Here is an 8,900-nt window from a genome sequence, read left to right as displayed (position 1 = left end):
TTGATGCCATTAAGGGGCAAACAAACAATCAAAAAACAGAGAAATAACAGTATATGTAGGTTGGGGTGGAAAAGACCACGTTATGCATTCTAGGAAGCATTATGTTTCTCAGACCTGAAACAGTTGGCATTGTTAGCAAAATATGACATTTTGAGGCAAGTGATTTGTTCACTTATTTTAAACAATAGCTATATTTTGTATCAGTTAACTGTAGTAAATCAAGTTCTACCAAAAGTTATATTCTGTATTTATAAATAAATTCAATTAAACATAAGCCAAATTCAAAATGAGAGATAAAATTTTAAATAAATAAATATAAACTCAAGCCACAATGTAAATTTTTCCTTCAGTATGTGTATATTCCATTCTAAATCAGCATTAGCAACATGAAATCATGCATAATATAAGTATTAGAAACTATAGTTAAGTTGCATTTAGTCCTGATTCATAAATATTATTTAATGTATGCAAATCAATATATGTCATACCATCCCTTAAAACACAGAGAATTCAAAAATAAAAATCTCAAAATATGTAGGAAAATTATTGACAGATCTGATCTTAATTTTTTATAAAAATATTCTTAACAAATTCACTTTAGACAGAATGTAACTAAACATAATAAAAACAATTTATGAAAAACCCATGTCTATCATTAAGTTCAATGTAAACATTCAGGTAGGTTTTCCTCTGGTCCAGGAATAAGAAAAAGTAGCTCATTCTCACTTGTCCTAAATTACACTACAAGAAGTCCTAGCCAGAACAACTAGTCAATACAAAATATAAAAGGTATCCAACTTGCAAAAAAGCAGTAAAATTTTTACAGTTGACATAATTATACATAGATGGAAAAGTCCATATACTCCTCCAGTGACTGTTAGAAATAATGAACAAACTTAGTAAACTTGCAGAATACAAAATCAATATACAAATATCCGTTACATTTTTATATAGTAACAACATATTGTCAGAAAGGGAAATTAGGAAAACAATTGTGTATATATTTATACAAAAAAGAATAAAATAGGAATACATTTGATAATTGATATAAAATAAATAAACATAGATCAATAAATTGCAGGGGCAAGAAATATAAGTAAACAAAATAATTAGAAAGATATTCTGTGCTTATGGATTGTATACAATTTGTGGAGCTATTCTAATCTATCTTTTACATGTTCAATCACCCCAGCACTACTTATTGAGGAGAATGTCTTTTCTTTTATACACTTTCTTTATACACTTGCTTCATTTTTCATGGGTTAATTGATCAGACGTGTGAGGGATTATATCTGGTTGCTCTACTCTCTTCTATTGATTGGCGTCTGTTTTTGAGCCAGTATCATGTTGTTTAAATTACTAAAGTTTGTAGGGCTGTTTGACATCATAGAAATTTACACCATTAGATTTAATACACTATTTTCAAGATTATTTTCGCAACACATGGTCTTTGTGAATACATATAAATTTTGAAATTATCTGTTCTATTAAATGGAAAATCTCATGGGTGTTTTGACATGAATCACACGAAATGTAGATTGCTTTGTGTAGTATGGTTGTTTCAACCACATTGTTTCACATCATTAACATAAGAGATCTTTTCATTTCTTTGGATCAATTTTAATTTCCTTCATAGATGTTTTTTATTTTTTAATGTAAAAGTTTTCTCCTTATTTGTTAACTTCATTTCTAGGTATTCTTTACATATATATATAATTATATATATTTATTTGTAAACACGTTTCCTACGCAAATACAAGTGGCAGAAGGCAGTGACAAGACATATTCAAAGTCCTGAATGAAAGAAAGCTGTAATCTAAGATAATTTATCTAGCAAGGCTATCCTTTAGAATAGAAGGAGAGATAAATAACTTCCACAAAAGCAAATACTAAAAGAATTTTGCAACAGAAAAAGAAATAATGAAAGGTTTACCCTAAAAAAAAAAAAAAGAAGCAGGATACTACAGAAGGGAGAAAGGCATAATTAGAAAGGCAATAGCTGCAATGATTTACAACAGATTAAACATGATGTTGTAAAACAGGACATGAAAATGTTTAAGGGTCAGAAAGTGAAACAAGACAATACAGAGTATTTTCTTCTTGTTTCTGTTCTCTGTAGAATGGGATAGAGTTTGTATTCCTATCAGTTAAAATAAACAAATGTAGTAACAGGTCAATATACATGCAAAACATGGTAACCATAAGTCAACAGCTTAAAATGAAGTCACAAAGCCAAAAAGAAACCAAGATAATTAAAGAAAACTTATAAAGCCACAAAAAGAAAAAGAAATGAAAAAAAGGAAATACCAAGTCAACTGGAAAAAGAAGTTCAAAATGGAAATAAACACCAGTCTCCGAATAATTGTTGCAAAAGTTAATACACTAAGTGGTTCAATCAAAAGATATATATTGTCATGTGGGATAATATAACAAGACCCTACATTATGAAGCATTCTAGAGACCCACTTTAGAAAGAGGAACACACATCAATTGAAATTCAGAAGATGGAAAAATATATTCCATGCAAATGGACATGACAAGAAAGCAGGACTAGCAGTACTGACTTCACACAAAATAGACTTTACACCAAAGACCATAGAGAAAGATAAACAGGGACATGATATAATGATTAAAGAAGCAATACAAAATGAAGGTATTATACTCATTAAGATATATGCACTCAATATAGGAGCACCTTAATACATAAAGCAAATACTAATAGATAAAAATGGAGAAATCGATGGGAACACACTCACAGAAGTAGACTATGACTCCCCATTACCATTACTAGACTGGGCTTACAGAAAGAAAGTTAACAAGGGAACAAAGATACTAAATGTTACAAAAAAAAATTGATGATGGTTGATATTTTCAAAACAGTACTTCTTCCCAAAACAGAATATACTTTCTTTTCCAGTGCACATGGAACATTTCCTAGGATAGTTTATGTACTCAGGCACAGAAGAAGCCTCAACAATATTAAGAAGATAAAAATAATTTCAAGCATCTTTTCTGAGTATAATACCATGAACCTAGAAATCAATCACAGAAAAACAGGGAGAAAAATGACAGTGTGTAGATTAAACAACATGGTACTAAAATAAGGGGGGAGGTGAAGAAGTAAAAGAAGAAATGAAAAAAAATCTCGAGAAATATGACAAAACACTAATCAAAGTCTATGGAATACAGTTAAAGCAGGCTTAAGAGGGAAGTTCAGAGTGACAAGTTCCTCCTCAAAGTAGAAGAGCAATTTCAAATAAATAATCTAACATTCTATGTAAACTAATCATGAAAAGAAGAGCAAACAAAACCAAAAGTCAGCAGAAAGAGGGAAATGAGAAAGATCAAGGAAGAATTGAAATGCAAATTAAAAAATAGAAAAAATCATTAAAACTCTTTTTTGAAATAGTAAACAAAATTGACAAAACTCTGGACTGGCTCACCAATAAGAAAAGAGAAAGAACACAAATAACATAAGAAATGAAAATGGAGAAACTACAAAGAGTACAATAAATTTGCATAATATCATAAGGGAATACCATGAAAAACTGCATGGAAACAAACTGAATATCCAAGGAGACATGGAGAAGTTTCTGGGAACATTAGCCAACCATTATTGCATCGAGAAGAAATTGACCATTTGAACAGACAGATCACCAGAAATGGAATGGCATTATAAATAAAAAAAAAAATCTCTGAAAACAAAATTCAGACCCAAGTAACTTCACTGTGGAATTTGACCAAACATACAAAGAAAAATCCATACCAGTCTTCCTCAATCTCTCCCAAAAGATTGATACGGAGAGTACTCCCAAACTCACACCATAAGGCCATCAACATGGTATCAAAACCAGACAAAGACACTTCCCCAAGAGAAAATTTTAGGCCAATATCATTGATAAACCTAGATGTAAATGTCCTTAAGAAACTATTAACAAACAGAATCCAACAGCATGTAAAAAAAGATCATGCACCATGGTCAAGTTACGTTCACCCCAGGAATACAAGGATGGTTTAACATATACAAATCAATCAATCAACTGTTATACACCATATCAACAACAGAGAGGACAAAAAACTACATGATCATCTCAGTAGATGCAGAGAAAGTATTTGATAAAATTTAACCCCTTTTTGCAATAAAAGTTCTTATCACAGTGGGAATAGAGGGACCATATCTCAACATTATGAAAGCTATTAATGACAAACATATAGCCAGCAAAATACTTAGTGGTGAAAAACTGAAACCCTTCCCACAAAAACCTGAGACAAGTCAAGGTTGCCCATTCTCACAATTTCAATTCAATATAGTCTTGGAAGTCCTAGCCACAATGATCAGGCAAGAAAAAGAAGTAAAATTTCAGACTGTAAAAGAAGAGGTAAAATTGTCACGATATGCAGACATGACACTATATATAGAAAAGTGTAAAATCTTCACAAAAATTTGCTTAGGCTGAAAAGGGAACTGGGCAAGGTACCCATAGTAATGTACAAAAACCAATTGCATTTCTTTACACTAACATTGAATCAACAGGAAAACAAAGTATAGAAGCAACCGCTTCTATAACTGCACCCAAAACTATAAAATGCTTAAGAATAAATCTGATCAAAGAGGTGAATGGCTTATACATGGAGAACAAGAAAACATTGAGGAAATCAAAAAAGATTTGAAGAATTGGAAAGATATCCAATGATCTTGTAATGGAAGAAACAATATTGATAAAATGGCCATACTGCCCAAGGCAATCCACAGACTAAATGTGATTTCCTATCAAATTATGCAAAATATTTCTTTTTAGGACTGAAACAAATGATCCTAAGATATACATAGATTCATAAAAGATACATAATTCCCAAAGCAATATTAAAGAAAAAGAAAGAGTCTGGAGGAATAAACCACCATGACTCCATAAACTATTGCATGGTTAGAATAATCAAAATGACATGATATTGGTACAGATACAGGCATGTTGACCAATGGAACAGAATAGAGGGCCTAGGAATAAATCTACAGGCCTATGTTCTATTAATCTTTGACAGAGTAGCCAGGAATATGACAGAGAAAAGAGGATCTCTTCACCAACTGGTGTTGGGAAAACTGGATAGCAGCATGCAGAGCAATGGAGTAGAACTCTCCTTCACTCCATACACAAGAATAAACTGAAAATGGCTTGAAGATTTAAATGTAAGGCAAGACAAAATAAATCTCCTAGAAGAAAACATACACAAAACTCTTTGAGGTAAATCTCATCAATGATCCCCTAGAACTGACTACCCAGGTAATGGATGTAAGAGCAAAATTAATAAATGGGACCTAATTAAACTTAAAAGCTTTTGCAGAGAAAGGGAACCATAAACAAAGCAAAATGACAAACTACATGATTAAAGAAAATATTTAGAAGTGATGCAACTAACAAAGTCTTAATTTCTAAAATATAAATACTTCATAAAACCTAAAAAAAAAGAAACCCAATCTGAAAATGGGCAGAAGCCCTAAACAAGCAATTCTCAATTAGAGACATAGAAATGCCACATAGCAATATGAAAAAAAATAATTTCTCACTATCATTATCAGAGAAGGGCAATTCAAAATTATAATGAAGTATCACCTCACAATAGTCTCAATGGCCATCATTCAAAGTCTACAGACAATAAATGCTGGGGAAGCTGTGGAGAAAGGGAACCCTCCTACACTGTGGGAAGGAATGTAGTTTGGTGCAGTCATTGTGGAATACAGGATGGGTATTCCTCAAAAGAATAAAAATTGACAATATACATTCCAGCAATCCCACTTCTGGGTATATATCAAAGGGAACAGTAATTCAAAAAGACACCTGCACCCTGATGTTCTTAGCACTGCTGTATACAACAGCCATGACATGGAAGCAAGGTCATTTTCCAAAAACAGATGAGAGTATTCAGAAGTTATGTCGTATTTACACAGTGGAATAATATTTTGCAATAAAAAATGATAAACAATGACATTTGCAGCAAATTGATGTCCCCATAAAGTGTCATTCTAATTGAAGTTAGCCAGAAAGAGAAAGAAAAATAATACATGACAAGACATATGTGGAGCCTTAAAAAAAATTTGGATGATTTCATCTTCAAAACTGAAACACACTCGCAGATAAGCTAAACAATTTTATGATTACTGCGGAAAGGGGCTGTGAGAGGATATATTTGGGAGCTGTAGATTTATAAATGTTATCCATTATATATAAAAATAGATTTTTTCAAAATTTCTCTTCTATGACACAGGGCAGTAAGTTAAGTATCGTGAAGTAATCTTTAATAGGCACAAAAATATCTGCGTTTACGGGGACACTGTGCTCTACACTACAGATTGACACATTGTAAATGGCAGTCCTTCAAAGATAAATAAATTATTATGTAAACAAATAAATAAACAAATAAATAAATTAATACTAAATGAATAAATAAAATTTAATAATAAAAGAAATAAAAAGATTCACACTACTTAACTTTACACATGAAGAATTTAGGATAAAACAGAAAGAATAAACAAGAAAACTGAATGAATGAGATTAAGGCAAATAATAAGAGAAACAATTGAAAAGATGAAAATTTTATACCTAAGTCTGTTTCTTTTTAACAAAAAGTGGACAAAGGTTTAGGTTTTCTAAGAAAATTAAGACTCAAATAAAATTAGAAATAAAAGAGAAAATATTACCACTGATGTTGTAGAGATGCATAGCATCATAAGAAATTACCACTAGCCAATGATTTTAATGACCAAGAACTAATGACAAGTTCCCAGAAACATGTGTCTTCCAATACAGAATGAAGAAGAAATTATAAAGTGAAATAGAACAAAAGTGTGTATGAGTAAATCAGTAATCCAAACATCCCAAATCAGAAAAAATTTACAAGATGACTTTACTGGTGAATTCTGTCATATATTTGTAGACAATTTTTCACCAATTCTTCCCCAAATCTTCCAAGAACTTGAAGGGGGTGAAAGACTCCAAACTTGTTTTATGATGCCAGCATTATTTGCATAACAATGCTAGAAAAGACATTATATACAAAATATAGCATATTATCCCTGATGAATATATGTGCCAAAATACTCAACAAAACACAAGCAAAATGAATTAAAAAACACATTTGATGTATCATACACTTACATGAGTAAAGGGATTTATCCCTGGGTTTAAGGATACTTCAAAGTATTCAAATCAATAAAGGTGACATGCCACACTAATAGAATGAGAAATAAAACTCACATAATCATCTCAATAGGTGCAGAAAGGACATTGTATATAATGCAACATCCTTTTAAGATACTCCCAACAAATTAAATTAACCCTGTCAGTGGCACGATATCATATACACACAAACACTGTGTGGAGAGAAGCGAAGTAGTTATCTGTCTATTGATTCATAGAAAAAGGGTTTATATAGGACATGCACAATGCCTCACATATCATCTAAGTTATAACAATGTTAATAATCTTAAGCTCTTTACGTCCCCATGCTTCTGCAGTAAGCACAGGATGTTAAATGATAAAGGAAGGCTTTAAAGATCATCACGGAACTTCATTAAGTAGGCCATCTCTTCTCCAGCCGGCTGTGCCTGTCTTATGTTGTCCTCCTCTAAGGATCTTACCGAGAATAGGCTATCCATCCATCCATAGTGGAAACATTGAGTAGGCCATTTCTTCTCCAGCCTGGATATGTGACATTCCTCACAGCTTGTTTATCAGTTCAGCCCATGGGCTTACACTCTAGAGCCTTTAGACAGGGGCCTGCAAACCTAACATCCCTTGACAGACAAATGGATGAAGAAAATTTGATGTATATATGCAATGGAATCAATACTTTGCATTCCTATCAGCAGTGTCCACGGTGTTCCTTTTTCTCCACAATCTCACCAACATCTATTTCTTTTCTTTTTAATGAGAGCCTTCTGACAAATGTGAGGTTTTGCCTCATTTTTGGGTTATGACTTTCCTAATAATTTATAACTCTGAATATATTTTCATGTGTCATTAAGCCAACTGCATGTATTCCACAGAAAATTGATTCATATCTATCTATTCAGTTCCTATGGACAATTTTTTCAATTGGATTGCTTGGGGTTTTTTATTGTTGTGGCATATGAGTTTACCATATATATTGGATATTAACACTTGATTGGAAAATATCACTTGCAAATATATTCTCCCATTGTGTTGGCTGACTTTTCATTTTATTGATCATTTCTTCTGCAGTGTAAATCTGTTTAAACTGATGTAATCATCTTTTGTTAATTTCTTCTGCTTCCCTTGACAGATGAGAGATATGAAAAATCAAATTAAGTCAAGTGTACTTCTTATGTTTTACCCTTGGATTCTTTGTTTTCAGGTTTTATGTTTTATATGCCCAGGAGTGGGATTGCCGGGTGATATGATAGGTCTATTTTTATTATTTAAAGAACTTCCGTACTGTTTCCAAAGTGTTTGCACAAATTTTCATTCCCACCAACAGCGTTGGAGAGTCCCTTTTTCTATGCAACCTCGACAGTCTTTATTATTTGTAGACATTTGGGTGACAGCCCTTCTCACTAGTGTGAAGAAAAACATTATTTAATTTTTGTCTAGTCTTTGTATAATGATTAGCAATGTGTGCATGTTTTTATATTCCTGTTTGTCATCGGTGTGTCTTCTTTTGGGAATTGTTTTCTGCTCGTTTTCTGGCTGAGTTGTTTGTAGATTTTTGAAATGGAGTTGAATGAATGATATGTGTATTTTAGAAATTAGCCTCTTATTGATTGAATTGTTTCCTAATGTTTTCTCCCATTTGGAAGTTCATCTTTTCATTCAGTATATTTTGCTGTGTACAAGCTTTTAAATTTAATTAGGACCTATTTGATTATTTTGCTTTTACTGTTTTCA

Source organism: Vicugna pacos, unplaced genomic scaffold (genome assembly GCF_048564905.1).
Source record: "Vicugna pacos unplaced genomic scaffold, VicPac4 scaffold_18, whole genome shotgun sequence".
Taxonomy (NCBI): domain Eukaryota; kingdom Metazoa; phylum Chordata; class Mammalia; order Artiodactyla; family Camelidae; genus Vicugna; species Vicugna pacos.
The sequence above is the reverse complement of the archived record's forward strand: the minus strand, read 5'-3'. Positions refer to the sequence as shown.